Consider the following 17375-nt stretch of genomic DNA (forward strand, 5'->3'; position numbering starts at 1 on the left):
ACTATAACCCTAATACCCAAACCGAATAAGCCAAAAGAACTGGCTGAGTCCTACAGACCGATATCTTTACTTGCCCTTTTTAATTCTATTATTCCTGATAATACGAATCGTCATTTGTTTTGTTTGATAACTTTGAAATTTTCCAGGGATGTGGACAAATTAAAATTAACAGAGTAAACATCCAATAATCAGACCCTCTAACAGAGAACCTGTATATTTTTGGTATGCCACTTATAACATTGATTAAAGTGGGTGGCATCCAGTGGTATGCTGGAGTGGGCTCTTACGGGCTCGCGAGAGCCGTTTGTTAAGTTTTTAAGAATTTTGGGAGCCGGTTGTTAAAGTAAGCCTCCCCATGGCAACTTTAACAACTGACTCCCAAAATGTGGGCTTGGGCCCCCTCCTGAATTCTCTTTTACTTTGCTGGCAGTGATGCTGGCCCCACTAGCCAAGTAAATAGACTGCTGCTGCTCCCTGCTCCTTGTTTCTGACTCTGATCATCAGGCTGAGACTTTTCATGCAAGCGCAAGAAGGTTCCATCATGCTGCTCAGAGCCAGAAACAAGCAGCAGAGAATGGTAGCAGTCCATTTATTGGCTGGTGGGGCTCGGCAAACGTATGCCTAGCGTGCCTGCACAAGGGAGGGGAGAGAGAGACATGTATCCCCCCCCCACACACACACAATTTCAGGGCCGGCTATGCCCGGAGAGAGAGCCCGTTGTTAAAAATTTACCAGCACACCCCTGGTGGCATCCTTGGTTTTTCATCCTCTATTGTCACTATCAAGAGGGGTACTTAATTAATTTAAAGCCAGAAATCATTGTTATACTTATATTCCCAGTAATACTGACACTGATAGGTTCCATTATAAAGGCATTATAAGACCTTTTTGCCTTAGCCTACAAGATTAACTACTAAATCAGGTATTGATACTGTTGCATTATTCCCTATGTTCAGAGGTTTGTTTTAAGCCTCCTTGTTACTACTCTCAGTACAAGACAAACTACATTTCCACCATAAAAGTCTGTGTAGGACCACTGCTGTTTATTTTACTCTTATTGCCTGTAACGCAAGTACACCTCTTTTATTAAGGAAGATATTTATTCTGCTTATGCTGTTTAATTGAACTATCATATGTTTCTTTCTAGTTTGTTATATTTTGCTAATTTGTATGGACAGGTTTAGATTGTTTTCTCTCTATTTTTAAATTGTTGTACCTTTCATCACTATACCTCAAATAGTAACTAAGCAAACTGTTTTCTACTGTTGATGATTTCTTACTCATCAAGAGAAAGTGAAGCAGATCAATTTATTTCTTTAACACATATTTGCTTCATATTCTGTATAAAGGAACAAGAAGATTATGTTCCTATGTATGTTCCAAAAACACTATAACTCAACAGTGCCTTCATGTATGATCTAGATCCATTACACCTAGCAGTAAGATAATTACAAAACTATTATCCTGCCCATAATTATAAGACTACTGCAGGTTAAGCAGCAGGCCCTTCATATATAATGTAGGCCTATAACACCCATAGCTTAGCCTTTGCAATACTTGTAATGCGCATGAGTTTTCAGTAGTTATTCATTATTTGGCCAATATTAATCCTTTTTCAATGCTAAAATGAAATATTTCTGCCCTCTTAACACCAGTTTTGGCTATATTTACACATTCAAAGTTTGACTAATGATAAACTTTGATTGAAAGTTTTCTTTCCCCCGCCTTCCAACATCAGCTTTGTAATCATGATATATTAATCAATCACAATCATATGCACTTGACCTTATTGATTCCATTGTATGGTACCTAGACTTAATTGACTTCACATGTTTCCAAGTCTAGCTCTGCCCTAGAGGGGTGGGTGTAAGAAAGTTGGGCCCAGTGGGTTGGTTATGATAAAAGGGGAAACCTAATGCTGCATTTTATCCAGCATATAATTATATATCCACATACTGACTCTTGCTATGGCCTTGTTCCTTATTGTGCCAGCGCACCCCTGTCACCTCAATCCTATACATTCCCCCCCACAGAACTCTAAGAGCCCTCTGGAAAGGACGGCCACACCCACTAGTAGTCATGTGTGCCAGCCCCCTCTGAGGGGCCTGGCAAGAGGGGAATGAAGAGTTATGCTAGCCCTTGCTCTCAGTAAAATACAGGCCAATGGCTCATAATAAGAGCTAGGCTTCTTAAAATCAGAATCATCTCTGATACAAAAGAAATCAGAGATCACCTTTGACACAGTTACATTTCACTGTGGCAAGTGCTGAACTGGCAAGGGTGGGGGCAATCTACTCTATAAACAATCCTGAGATTGGCACCTGCAAGACGTCATAAGCAAGAGTTGCTATGGTTACGTAGAGATAGTGCTGGGTCAGCTGCACCCCCGGTGGGAATATCCAAAGGGGGGGCTACAGGAAGGTTTGGGAACATGTGAAGTCATTCTGATCAACTGATAAGGACTGGGAGCCCAGTTGAGACAGCTGGGGTCCATTGAAATGAATAGGGCCAAAATTGTATATAAGCAGCAGTTTGAGGAGTATTAGTTCAGACGAGACGAGAAGAAGAAGGAGATGAGAGGAGAAGACGAACAGAGAAGGGAGACTCCAGAAGGCTAGAGAGAGAGGACGTGCCATGATATGCGGTTCCATTATGTGAATGCTTAACCTACCTGTATTACCATTGGTAAGATTGTAATAAACTATCTTATTATATCTACTACATACTGGGTTCCTTTCTAATTACAAGAGTCCATACTGCCTGATGGTGTAAGCCTGTCATGAGCAGATTCAAAGTTGGGAAAGCTAGATATTTGGAGGGCATATGTAACTTTGCCCAGAGAGAGATGAGACGGGCCACTGCTTCCGCTGCTTGGTTAGCAAAGGCAGATTCGGAGAAAATAAACAATACAAAATTGATAGCAAAGATATTAGCCGAACGGCTAGCACTCATTCTGCCTAGACTGGTCGGTCCGGACCAAGCTGGCTTTGTTAGAAATAGACACTCAGTTCGGAATGTCTGGAAATTACTGGTAGCAATGGCACACTGTCAAATAGAAGGAAGCCCAGCTATGTTGCTAAGTCTAGATGCCGAAAAGGCTTTTGACAGAGTCAGCTGGGACTTCCTTTTCCAAACATTAACATATATGGGTTTTGGTGGTTGGTTCCAGAGGGCCATTAAAACATTATATGAACATCCGCGCGCGGTGGTAGTTGCTAACGGCTTCTTGGCACCAGGGTTTGACATAGAACGTGGGACAAGACAGGGATGCCCCTTATCCCCCTTATTGTTTGTGCTGTCCCTGGAACCATTGCTCAGACACATACATAGCACTGGGGCAGTGAAGGGAGTACAAGTAGGGGGACACCATATTAAGACCTTGGCGTACGCAGACGATCTGCTGGTGATCATATCAGACATCAAGCGATTGACAGGCCCTCTTTTGACAATCCTAGAGAACTATAGATGAATAGCCAGCTTTTCATTAAACCTAGACAAGACCCAGGCTATGGCTGTAGGAGGAGCCTCAGAGGTCCATGATATGAGGGGGTTCCTTTATCAAAGGGTGAATGGGGTGTTGAAATACCTGGGAGTTATGTTTCCAGCTGACCTGACACAACTATATATACAGAATATCCAACTATTACTGAAAGACACACGACAGAGACTTTGTGGGTGGGAATCTCTCCCATTGAATTTATTGGGTAGAATAGCAGTATATAACATGTTCATAATCCCCAAGTGGCTATATGTATTCCAGATGCTGCCTTTGGTGTTAAGACGCAGAGAGGAGAAACTGTTAAATAAGATGTTAAGACAATTCCTCTGGAAGGGGAAAAAAGCACGCCTGCCCCTCTGAACTGTGTGCACACCGGTGGAATATGGTGGGTTGGGCCTAGTTAGTATGAAAAATATCACTGTTGCTAGTGGCATGAGACACATCAATGACTGGTTCCGCTCCCAATCAGAATTCTTAAACACCGACCTGGAGTTACAACTTCTCCCAGCAATACACTTCAGTAACTGCTTGCACACAGCGGGAGGGGAGAAACCAAATGTACTAAAGCTCGCAGGAATTATGAGCTCTGCAAAAGCAACCTGGCAGTGGATCTGCCGACTCCACCAATTTTCAACAAAGGTGACACCATTTCTTTCCATCGCGCGGAATCCACAGTTTCAACCAGGTTGCCTCTATTCAGCCTTTATGAATTGGAGACGGCATGGGATAGCGTATCTCCTACATGTCCTGACGCCGGAAGGGAAACTTAAACCCTTTTCAGACTTGCAAATAGAATACTCAATCTCACCGAAAGATGGGTTTCACTACGCCCAGCTACAACATTATATTTGCACTCTCCCCTGGACAGACTTGACGGAAGACGTCCAAGAGGAATTGTCAGCGGCTGTCTCACTGGAGGCACAAGTGTAGATTCCTCTGACTTTTCACCATTGCCACATTAAAGACACTCTTCCAGAGATAAACTATGGGCAGTTAGCCCTTGCCTGGAAAAAGGACCTACAACTAGAGTGACAGCAGATGAGATGAAAGACCACATAGTATCCATACGCAAAGTCACGGCCTATTCGGCACATTGGGAATTACAATACAAACTTGCCCTGCGAGTATACATAGCTCCGAGAATGGCATTCCACATGGGGTCGTCACCATGGGGGTCGCGCCCTAAGTGCGGGGCAGAAGGAGCGACACTGGGCCACATGGTGTGGTCTTGCATCGGCGTCAAAATGTTCTGGAGGGCCCTGGCAGCTCACATATCTGGTCAGTGGCGGGTGAGGTGGCGAGAGGATGCCAGGATTCTATTTGGATGTTACAAACTTCCATCTCCTAGCCCAAAGGGATTGAAAGCTTTCATAAGAAAATCAGTTATAGTGGCAAAACAATGTATCCTAGCAGAATGGACAACTAACAGAAAACTGACACTTCAGCAATGGAGATTACGCATAATTGATTTGATACGCACAGAGCGAGTAACTATCAAAATTTTTTCATCCAAGGAAGGAGAAGAATGGTTGCACGGCTGGAGCCCATTCCTAAATACTATGACATCGGCTGCACGGAGTCGTCTACTGAATAGATAGTGACTAAATGACAGCTCATGTTGGATAGATATGATTGACACTGGGTAGACAAGGGACACCGAAGAATAACTGGGAAAGAGAGGGGAGCGGGGTAAAGGGGGGGGGGGGAAAGGGGGGAAGGGGAAGGGCATGGAAGGTTTGGGGGGGGAGGGATGTTGGGTCAGTTGGGGAGGAATAATACCAATTTATGGCACTTAACTAACTGATGGACAGTTATGACTCATGTTGAATAATGTTTATTGATGGAAAAATATGTACAAGCTTTGAAGTTCTTGCTAATAAACAGATTTAAACATAAAAATTGGCGAGCAACTTCCTGTTTCATGCAAGAAACAGACAGTAGTTGCTCTCCAGTTTTAACAAGAATGCTATGCTGGTAACCAGACCTAGCCAAGTATAGCAAAGCATCTTCAGCAGAAAGACAAGCTCCCATCACTCTAAATCACTGTGGGGGATTTAAAGGTGCTGGTGATGGGAATTGGAAAAAAGGGGGGGGGGGGCTAGAGGCTAACAAAAGGGCAGGTGGGGGAAGGAGGCTAGGGCTTGGAAACCAGTCTGATGTAGGGGCTGGGGATTTCATCTCGTCAACTCTTCACAATGTAATCCATAACCTGAATTGTAACAAATTGTATTTCCACTATTCATAATGTATTGTAAGCCACACTGAGCCCGCAAAAAGGTGGGGAAATGTGGGATACAAATGCAATAAATAAATAAAAATAAATAAATAAAGAAGGCTTATTATGGCAGATGGTAGGGGTGGCAGAAGGGGGGCTAATGCAAGGGTTAGGATAAGGGTCTGATGATAGGGCAGGGAAACAGGGGGCTGACATAACACAGGGACTGGGGATAAGGGAGTTAACCAGGGGAAATGTGAGAGATATGTGCTGGGGAGGGTGGGAGGAAGGGGCTGTGGTAGTGGGACAAGACAAGAGGAAGATGGTGAAGCTTGACCCTCCCCAACCCCTCCATAAAAGGTGTTCCTGCTGGCTCTGGTTGCACCAGGTCGGGTTCTCTCAGAAATTCAGCATTGGCTCATAAGCTCCCTTCTGGATAACTTGGCAGCTCTACGTTTCTGTAATATTAAAACAAAATCACCTTTAGTACACTGAGTCCCCATTTACGGATTAACCTTTGAAGTCCCAGTCTGCAACCAAACTATTGGCCAGGCTGACACTTCAGATGGGGACTATATTTCTAAGCAAGAAGTATAGTCCCCATCTACTCCCTTATGTAAGAGTTTGTGCCCACGAATCCCACAGTCCCGTGTTGACAAAACCACGCTTTACTGAGGGCGACGTTTTTCCTACAGCAACAGCACCTGTAGCCAGTGTTCCCCTCCGGACCACATAACGCCTAACACCAACTACTACTACTACTACTTTTTCCACTGCTACTTCTTGTTGCTGCATCTGCTCTTGCTTCCGCATGAAGCAGCTGCTTTCGCTGCATTAATTTTAAACTGAGCTGTGTGGACCCTGCTTCTGAATACGTCTAAGGCAAAAATAAAACCTCAGTCAGAAATAGAATTGGCTTCCTAGCTTCTAAAGTGGCCACGCCTTTTTGCATGTAAAGTATATGCAAAGAACCCCCCCAACTTACTTTCTTTCTTGTTTACGTTATGATTGGTTCTTGCTCCGCCTCGAAGGTTGACGTCAGTCTCTGAGGCTGATCTGTGCCGCCGATCGGGGAGCCTGATGAGGGGTAGTGAGAGAGGGGCGGATCTGGCGCAGTGTGTGTCTGCTTTGCTGTTGTCGAGGAGTGGGTGGTGGTAGCGGCCGCTTCCTCTCTGTCCCGGGACGCAGCAGCGCCTCCTAGCAAGGCGGAAAGAGGGCGCTCGGGGCGACGCATCGTGTCCGTCACCTTTCTCTCTCTCCGTATCAAACAGAAGATGGTGTTGCCATTACGCGCCCTGTGTGTCCTCTTTTGCCTTCTCCCGGTGTGACGGACGGGCAGAACCCGGAGGAGGACACGGTCGGCCGAGCGAGGGCTTGAAGAGAGGTGGCAAGGTTCTGCGGAGACCGAGTTGTTCCGCGTAGTCGCTGCATTTCTGGGCGCGGCAGATCGCCTAGCGGGTGCGTCGCCCGGGGGCCCCCTGAAGCCGCGTCTAGAGGCTCTTTGGGCAGGAGGAAGAGCGCAGCCGCGAGCTGGGAAGGTGCTGTGTCGCTTGCCACTAGACCTGTTAGCTTGGGTTTTGTAGCTGCTGCTGCCGCTCAGGCGCACGGGTTGGTTCGGAATCGGGCTCGCTGTCTTCAGTTTGCTGGTGGATTGCTTATTTATTGGCAGTTGCACTTCCCCCCTCTTTTTTTTTTTTTTGTTGTTGTGGTGACTCTGGAGCTTCTTCCTCTACCTTATAAATGCTCATATGTTTAAAAACATTTTTCACGTCCAGGGAGCGACTTCAAGGCTGAGCCAGACACATTATGTTGCACGTAACTTTTTAAAACTGTTGCTGTTGGAAAAGGTCGGTACGGTGGACAAACGAGGATTATCAGGCCAGGGGGGAGGACTAAACCTTTGGAAACAAACGTGAAATCTCTGAGGGAAGAGCGAAAACCTTCGGATGTTCTTTGCCATAGTATTGAAGAAAACTTGGATTTAATTGCTCTCTGGGGAAGAAAAAAGTACATCTACTGAAACAGCTTTATTGCATACCGGAAATATATAAGGTAAAAATAATAGCTCACAGCTTTCGTTACAGAGCACTGACTCGGAGGGAAGGGGAATATATTGAAGTTTGATGTCATTTGCCGGTATTAATGCCTTATTATATCTAACTTATTTATTCTCCATGAGTTCTTCTAGTTTCTTTAGTCATGCAAGTGGAGTTTGGTGGGACTACAGGTTTTTGTACTGCTTAGACAGAGAAGTTCTTTGTTCATTTGGAACGATCTTGTAGTGAAACTATTTCGCGTACACTTGAATACTTTGTTCTCTTTTGTATCTTTTTTTTCTTTAGCGTCTTTTTTTGTTTGTTTTGTTTGCTTCTTTAATAACAAAGTAATATAAGGTGGTGTAGCTTTAGTAAAACTTCATCTTAAAATTTGTGCTCCCTCCCACTTTTTTTGGCCTGTTCAGTTTTCTGTTTCTCCCCCTTGGTAATTCAATGCACTGAATTAAACAAAAAAGCAGCTCTTTCGCTTTTAAAATAGCTATTTCGTAATTTATATTGTTTCTTGAATATATTTTGTGTTCTATTATTTGCTGTGACCGTACGTGAGTGGTGTGGAAGCTATTTTTTTTTTCTTTTAGAGCTAATTTGTTTAGGAACTATGTTTTGAATTTAGGTTTAATGTCTGCATGCATTTGGGTTTTAGCTAGACTTGCAGTACGTGAGTTTAAGCAGTCAGTGGTTTCACATTTTCGTGTGCTTTTGCTTAATTTTGATAAAGCTTTCTATGCTAAATTGTTTATTAATCAAATTTTTGTTTTGTTATGCTACATAGGCAACATGATACAATAATTTGCTGGCAGCTTTAATCTTTTCACTTCATTGACTCTTTAATAGTACAGTATCGTAAATTTTTATCTGCTGTTATATAGAAATCAAGTGTAGAAAGTCAGATCCTCCTTTCTGTAAGGTATGATGTCAGCCTCTCTAGGACTAGGGATGACTGCCAAGTTGGATTAGCTGCTACCTGACAAGAAAGAAAAAGCAGGCCCAGTGTGGGCACAGATGAACCTGTGTGTATGGAAATTTTCACAGTAATGTAGCTGCCTGAATAAACTTAACCATGGAACTCCTTTCAGGCCCTGACATAAAGCACACTCAAGTGTATACGCTTTTTGGTTGTTACATTAGTTTATTATCTTTTGTTTTTTGTTTATCAAACCTAATGTAAATGCTTTAATGACGTTCAGGGTACTACAGTCAAGTAGTTGAAAATTTCAGTGCAAGTATATCATCTAGTGGGTGTTTCATATTATTAACAGAATATTTTTGTTGGGTATCTGATAGGTGACTTGTATGCTACCATGTATGTAACATAGTAAATGATGGCAGAAAAAGACCTGCATGGTCCATCCAGTCTGCCCTACAAGGTAAACTCGTATGTGCTACTTTTTGTGTATACCTTACCTTGATTTGTACCTGTCCTTTTCAGGGCACAGACCGTAGGTATACCGTTATCTGTTCCACGTATGCATTACCAATTGTAATTCTGTTACCCGGAAATGGCAACCGCCATTACGGCAAATGTAAGCCACATTGAGCCTGCAAATTGGTGGGAAAATGTGGGATACAAATGCTACAAATAATAATAATAATAAATTTACCTGCTTAATTAAGGCTGGCATTGAATTTAAATTCCTGAAATTTGATCTGCCAGCCTTGCTTAGAGGTGTGAGCAGCCACCAGCCAAAAGGATAAGAACTCTGCCACCTTCCACAGCTTAAGTCAAAGTATCCACCTGGAAAAAAAAATGCTTGACAGCTACTGCTGACTTTGATGGTTTATGAATTCTTTCAAAAAGGCAATAAATAAATCATAATAAATTAGCCAGGTGCTTGGAAGCCACTTTAGATCTCTATGATTTGGACCACTGTCTATTGTAAGCAGGAGCTGTGGACCAGATCTTCTCCATGTCATAACATTGTCCTGACCTGAGGAAGAAGGTTCTGGCCTTTGGGTCATAAAACGTGTTTAGTCCATTAAAAAAAGGCATGATTTTGCATTCCTGTTTAGTTTTATTTCTGTTTATTAACAGAGAGTAGATGCTGAAATCGGGAATCAAATACAAGCAGAGATACTAGATGGCTTAAAGTTTTAAGGAACAGGTTCAGCTAGTCCTGGTTTTACTCCCACTATGTTCCTGTCCCAGATGACATGAAACTTTTTGGTAATCATAGAATGAGATGGGGAGGAAGATGTTTTTTCTTCATTAATCTGCCCTTCTTGTATACATAGTATGTACTAACATTCAGAAGGGGAATCTGGCAATAGAGAGGGTGGACCACAGCAGCCCCCCCCCCCCCCAAAAAAAAGAAAACTACATTTCTAGTACTACCAGGTACTTCTTAGCCAGGATCAGGTGACCCTCAGGGGGAGGAATGCTGGCTTCGGCCTAACCCCTGGTAAGCCTTTTCTTGGTTGAGAGGTGCCCAGCTCTCCCACCGGTTGCCTTCTCAGGTGCCGTGGAGGACTTGCAGCTCATCTGCATATCCTTGGAGCCTTCGCCGGAGTGACTCCCAGGTCCGTTCCGATACACTCGGGGCCTCTGCTCAAGGTGCACAGTGCTCCTACCAGGTGCTGTGGAGGACTTGCAGCGTTCTGCATATCCTCACAGCTGCATCCGGGGTGACTCCCAAATCCACCCCGACCTTCCCAGGGCCTTCACCACAGTTACCCAGGGCTTTCGCTCCACCTACCCAGAGCTACCAGGTACTTCTTAGCCAGGATCAGGTGACCCTCAGGGGGAGGAATGCTGGCTTCGGCCTAACCCCTGGTAAGCCTTTTCTTGGTTGAGAGGTGCCCAGCTCTCCCACCGGTTGCCTTCTCAGGTGCCGTGGAGGACTTGCAGCTCATCCTTCTAATAAGTTCTGGGAGAAGAGGATATTTCTCTGGTAAGTGAACAAATTTTGCTTGTGCTTTCGGAACTTGAAGATTGGGGTTTAAAGGAGGAACTGTAAGTTAGTGATAGGCTGATATCCTTAATACTTTAGCAAGTTTTAAATTACGGAAAACTCAAAAAAACACTAAGATGGCGTCAGCAGTCCAGCAGCGAGAGGGGTGCTATCCAGTCTTTTGCATTGAGTGTCACATGTATGATTATCTCCCAATTGGTGAGGTGTCATATGTGTGTGCCCGATGCAAAGAGCTCCTAGCTCTCAGAGAACGTGTCCGTTCTCTTGAGGCTAGAGTAGCAGACTTGATGGAGCTGAGGGAGACAGAGAGGTACATAGAGGAGACCTACAGGGGTGTTGTAGAGAAGTCCCACCTCCAGTCAGGTAGCCCCTGTGCTACCTTGGAGGAGGGAGGTCTCCTAGAAGGAGAGCATCACCCTGGTGAAGTAGGAAGTACTCCTGTAGCCAGGACCTGCCCACCAGGGGATGTATTATCCTTTTCGCACCGAGGATATATCTCCAAATGTTGCCCGGGAGGGAAAGGTTAGGACAGCTGTTGTACTTGGTGATTCGATCATTAGGCATATAGATAGCTGGGTGGCTGGTGGACGTGAGGATCGCCTGGTGACTTGCCTGCCTGGTGTGAAGGTGGCGGACCTCACGCGTCACCTAGATAGGATTTTATATAGTGCTGGGGAGGAGACGGCTGTCTTGGTACATGTGGGTACTAATGACATAGGAAAATGTGGGAGAGAGGTTCTGGAAGCAAAATTTAGGCTCTTAGGTAGAAAGCTGAAATCCAGATCCTCCAGGGTAGCATTTTCTGAAATGCTACCTGTGCCACGCGCAGGGCCCAAGAGACAGGCAGAGCTCCAGAGTCTCAATGCGTGGATGAGACGATGGTGCAGGGAGGAGGGCTTTAGATTTGTTAGGAACTGGGCAACATTCTGGGGAAGGGGGAGCCTATTCCGAAAGGATGGGCTCCATCTTAACCAGAGTGGGACCAGGCTGCTGGCATCGGCGTTTAAGAAGGAGATAGAGCAGCTTTTAAACTAGAAATGGGGGAAGGCCGACAGTCGCTCAAAGAGCATGGTTCGGGATAAGGTATCTTTCAAAGATATCACCATAACAGGGAAGATAGAGTATCCTGATAGTGAGGTTGCAAAAGAGACTGTAGTAGATCGGGTATCTTTAAATAACAATAAAAATCAGACAAAAGATTGCCAATTAATACTGTCAAGTACTAAGCATGATGTACTTAGGAACAACAAACATAGTTTGAAATGTCTATATGCGAATGCCAGGAGCCTAAGAAATAAGATGGGGGAGTTAGAATATATTGCACTAAATGAAAAATTAGATATAATAGGCATCTCTGAGACCTGGTGGAAGGAGGATAACCAGTGGGACACTGTCATACCGGGGTACAAATTATATCGTAGTGATAGGGTGAATCGGATTGGTGGAGGGGTAGCATTGTATATTAACGAGAGCCTTGAATCAAATAGATTGAAAATTCTGCAGGAAACAAAACACTCCTTGGAATCACTGTGGATTGAAATTCCATGTGCAAAGGGGAAAAGGATAGTGATAGGAGTGTACTACCGTCCGCCTGGCCAGGACGAACAGACGGATGCGGAAATGTTAAAGGAACTCAGGGACGCAAACAAACTGGGCAACACAATAATAATGGGGGATTTCAATTACCCGCATATAGACTGGGTTAATGTAACATCTGTACACGCAAGGGACATAAGATTTCTTGATGAAATCAAGGACAGCTTCATGGAACAGCTAGTTCAGGAGCCGACAAGAGAAGGAAAAATACTAGACTTAGTCCTTAGTGGTGGTCATGATCTAGTGCAGGGGGTAACGATACGAGGGCCGCTTGATAACAGTGATCATAATATGATCGGTTTTGATATTGGCATTGAAGGAAGTGAAACTAGGAAATCAAGTACGCTAGCGTTTAACTATAGAAAGGGTGATTACGACAAAATGAGAAAAATGGTGAAAAAAAGACTGAAAGGAGCAGCTCGCAGAGTAAAAAACTTGCATCAGGCGTGGATGCTGTTTAAAAACACCATCCTGGAGGTTCAGGACAAATATATTCCACGTATTAGAAAAAAGGGAAAAAAAGACTAAACGTCAGCCGGCGTGGCTAAACAGTAAGATAAAGGAAATCATTAGAGCCAAAAAACAATCCTTCAGAAAGTGGAGAAGAGAACCAACTGAAAGTAACAGGATAGATCATAAGGAATGCCAAGCCAAATGCAAAGCGGAGATAAGGAGGGCAAAAAAGGACTTTGAGAAGAAATTAGCGTTGGAAGCAAAAATACATAGTAAAAATTTTTTTAGATACATTAAAAGCAGGAAACCGGCCAAAGAGTTGGTTGGGCCGCTGGACGAAAATGGTGTTAAAGGGGCGATCAAGGAGGACAAAGCCGTAGCGGAGAAATTAAATGAATTCTTTGCTTCGGTCTTCACCGAGGAGGATTTGGGGGGGACACCGGTGCTGGAAAGAATATTTGAAGCGGGGGAGTCGGAGAAACTAAACAAATTCTCTGTAACCTTGGAGGATGTAATGGGTCAGTTCAGCAAGCTGAAGAGTAGTAAATCACCGGGACCTGATGGTATTCATCCCAGAGTATTAATAGAACTAAAAAATGAACTTGCGGAGCTACTGTTAGAAATATGCAATCTGTCCCTAAAATCGAGTGTAGTACCGGAAGACTGGAGGGTAGCCAATGTTACTCCGATTTTTAAGAAGGGTTCCAGAGGAGATCCGGGAAATTATAGACCGGTGAGTCTGACATCGGTGCCGGGCAAGATGGTGGAGGCTATTATTAAGAATAAAATTGCAGAGCATATACAAAAACATGGACTGATGAGACAAAGTCAGCACGGATTTAGTGAAGGGAAGTCTTGCCTCACCAATCTAATGCATTTTTTTGAGGGGGTAAGCAAACATGTGGACAATGGGGAGCCGGTTGATATTGTATATCTGGATTTTCAGAAGGCGTTTGACAAAGTGTCGCACGAAAGACTCCTGAAGAAATTGCAGAGTCATGGAATCGGAGGTAGGGTATTATTATGGATTAAGAACTGGTTGAAAGATAGGAAGCAGAGAGTAGGATTGCGTGGCCAGTATTCTCAGTGGAGGAGGGTAGTTAGTGGGGTCCCGCAGGGGTCTATGCTGGGTCCGTTGCTTTTTAATGTATTTATAAATGACCTAGAGATGGGAATAACTAGTGAGGTAATTAAATTCGCCGATGACACAAAATTATTCAGGGTCGTCAAGTCGCAGGAGGAATGTGAACGATTACAGGAGGACCTTGCGAGACTGGGAGAATGGGCGTGCAAGTGGCAGATGAAGTTCAATGTTGACAAGTGCAAAGTGATGCATGTGGGTAAGAGGAACCCGAATTATAGCTACGTCTTGCAAGGTTCCACGTTAGGAGTTACGGATCAAGAAAGGGATCTGGGTGTCGTCGTCGATGATACGCTGAAACCTTCTGCTCAGTGTGCTGCTGCGGCTAGGAAAGCGAATAGAATGTTGGGTGTTATTAGGAAGGGTATGGAGTCCAGGTGTGCGGATGTTATAATGCCGTTGTATCGCTCCATGGTGCGACCGCACCTGGAGTATTGTGTTCAGTACTGGTCTCCGTATCTCAAAAAAGATATAGTAGAATTGGAAAAGGTACAGCGAAGGGCGACGAAAATGATAGTGGGGATGGGACGACTTTCCTATGAAGAGAGGCTGAGAAGGCTAGGGCTTTTCAGCTTGGAGAAGAGACGGCTGAGGGGAGATATGATAGAAGTGTATAAAATAATGAGTGGAATGGATCGGGTGGATGTGAAGCGACTGTTCACGCTATCCAAAAATACTAGGACTAGAGGGCATGAGTTGAAGCTACAGTGTGGTAAATTTAAAACGAATCAGAGAAAATTTTTCTTCACCCAACGTGTAATTAGACTCTGGAATTCGTTGCCGGAGAACGTGGTACGGGCAGTTAGCTTGACGGAGTTTAAAAAGGGGTTAGATAGATTCCTAAAGGACAAGTCCATAGACCGCTATTAAATGGACTTGGAAAAATTCCGCATTTTTAGGTATAACTTGTCTGGACTGTTTTTACGTTTGGGGAGCGTGCCAGGTGCCCTTGACCTGGATTGGCCACTGTCGGTGACAGGATGCTGGGCTAGATGGACCTTTGGTCTTTCCCAGTATGGCACTACTTATGTACTTATGCTGGTATCGGGAGCAGAGAAAAAAGGGATGAACTGAAAGCCAGAAGAGGGTAGAATGTTGGGAGGGGGGGGGGGGGGGGGCGAAGAAGGCTGGGAATGAAGTTTGAGGGATAAGAGCAGAAAGAAAGAGGGTATGCAAAATGGGGTGTGAAATTAATTGATGGAAGGAAGGTAGGGGATAGATGTGAGAGAGAGATAGTAGAACACAGGAACTATACTGCTTGACTAAAATTTGAGAGCCACAAGGAGCATGATGAAAGAAATGTGCCCCTGCTCCCAGTATAGCAGCCACATAAGAGTGGCATCATGTAGCTCACACTTGTTGGAAGAGCTGAGGGAAGCCAGACTAAAGAAATAACTAGGCATCAATGTATAACCCAAGTAAAGGTATATCATGACTAGTAGTGACTGGGGTGAGAGGTCCCCCTCCAAAATCATAAGTTAAATGTGAATATTTTCTTGATACATGTTGGATGGCCACCCAGCTGACCTATATAAGAACAGGGTCATACAGAATCATCACCCCTGGTGACAGGCGCAGGCTTCTGGTGGATTGGCTGCCTCTGTCAGTTTTATTTGCTGCTTGTTGGTAAGTCCGCTCCTCCTGTGGCCCAGTTTTAAGTTAGTTTATGTGGAATTTGAAAACAAATATAGCAAAGTGGTTAATAAACTCCTACTGGACTTTTCATCCTGGCTCCTAGAAATTTTAAAATGTTTCAAGCCACGCTGATACATGCAAGCAAAATAGTTGTTGAAATTCAGGGCTCTTCTGTAGCATGAATCCTCTTTACAAATCATGGTAACTTCAGAAGCTGCAGTGGTGAGAGAGATGTGACTCAGAAACATTATAAATTATTACTAGATCCTTTCAGACAGTTTTGCTTGTGAATATCTTGATGATCTGTCAGGAAGACTCAACTTTGTGTACTCTTGTTTATTAATAAACAAATCATAGTAAGTGTAACTTGAAACCATAATTCACCATAATGCATGGCTGTTTGTTTGTGGCTATGCAACAGAATGCTATAAATCTTATTAAACAGGTTTAATATTAAATGAGATCTTTTCTTTCATTGGCAGTTTGCACAGCTTGTAGTATAGATGTGGTGGATTGTGTAGAAATATACGATCTCTATTCTCTGAGGCCCATCTACTAAACTATAGTAAGATTTGCACTTTATATATTTAATGCCAAAATGACCATGTGGTAAATTCATGGGGTGTGTGCTCTGTCTGCCCTGCATTTACCACACAGGGATGACTGTTATGGCAGGGGCACTGTGTTATATGACGGGGCCAATAGTGCAGCCCTGGCACTAACTGTGACATTGACAGCTGGTTGGGATAGGGCAGAAGGTTCATGGCCCCACTCCCAACAGCAAACCTGCACCCTGTGGCCCTACCTGGGGGTCAGAATTGGTGGTGTAGTGGGGCTGGACGGCAGAGATCCTCCTCCTCTGCTGCTGCCAATGTAAGTGCCTCCTTCCAGAATGGCAGCTGTGACCCCTAGTAATAATCTTGGGGTACTGAATAAGGAAGTTCCTGTTTTGAAGCTAGCAGCTCATGCATTGCTTCCCTCACTCGGCTACAGTGGGAGTAGTGTAAAAAAGAGCTTAAAAAGTATGTCCAGATGGAGTTTAATTATAAGAGCATAAGAATAGCCATATTGGGTCAGACCAATATCCTGTTTCCAACAGAGGTCAGTCAAAGTCACAAGTACCTGGCAAAAACCCAAATAGTAGCAACATTTCATACTACCGATCCCGGGGCAAGCAGTGGCTTTCCCATGTCTATCTCAATAGCAGACTATGGACTTTTCCTCCAGGAACTTGACCAAACCTTTTTTAAACCCATATATGCTAACTGCTATTAACATATCCTCCAGCGACGAGCTCCAGAGCTTAGCTATTGATGGAGTGAAAAAATATTTCCTCTTATTTGTTACTGTGTAACTTTGTAAGTCTGTGCTTTGGAATTGAGCACCTTTATCTTACATCTAGCCATTTGCCTTTACGTATCCTAGTGTCTGCCTTTACTAGGGATGGACAATGATCATGATTAATCATATGATTTAAAACATTTAATTGCATGATTAATCGTGCTATACCATGGCATGCATTTGGGCCATAATGTGTAATTCAAACCATTCTCTGGTCTAGGACGTTTAATATTTATGTACTACACCATCTCTTATTTTCATTTGTTTTGGTTTTTTTTTTTTTATTTTTTGCTCACACCTTTTTCAGTAGTAGCTCAAGGTGAGTTACATTCAGGTACACTGGATATTCCTCTGTCCCAGGAGGGCTCACAATCTAAGTTTGTACCTGAGGCAATGGAGGGTTAAGTGGCTTGCCCAAAATCACAAGGAGCAGCAGTGGGATTGAACTAGCCTCTCTGGATTTCAAGATCGGTGCTCTAACCACTGGGCCACTCCTCCACCACTTATGAACAGGCATAAGTGGTTTACT

The 17375-nt window shown here is 44.0% G+C and overlaps 1 protein-coding gene across 3 annotated transcripts in view; it reads left to right on the forward strand.

Annotated features, from left to right (window-relative positions):
- The first annotated feature begins 6782 nt into the window (after positions 1–6782).
- Positions 6783–17375, forward strand: part of ERBIN (erbb2 interacting protein) — a 405835-nt gene continuing 395242 nt past the window's right edge. For all 3 annotated transcript variants that reach the window (XM_030193205.1, XM_030193207.1, XM_030193206.1), the window contains exon 1: positions 6783–7766. The gene's annotated coding sequence lies outside the window, so the exon portion shown is untranslated. The remainder of the gene's footprint in view (positions 7767–17375) is intronic.

The sequence above is a fragment of the Microcaecilia unicolor genome, chromosome 2 (assembly GCF_901765095.1).
Source record: "Microcaecilia unicolor chromosome 2, aMicUni1.1, whole genome shotgun sequence".
Taxonomy (NCBI): Eukaryota; Metazoa; Chordata; class Amphibia; order Gymnophiona; family Siphonopidae; genus Microcaecilia; species Microcaecilia unicolor.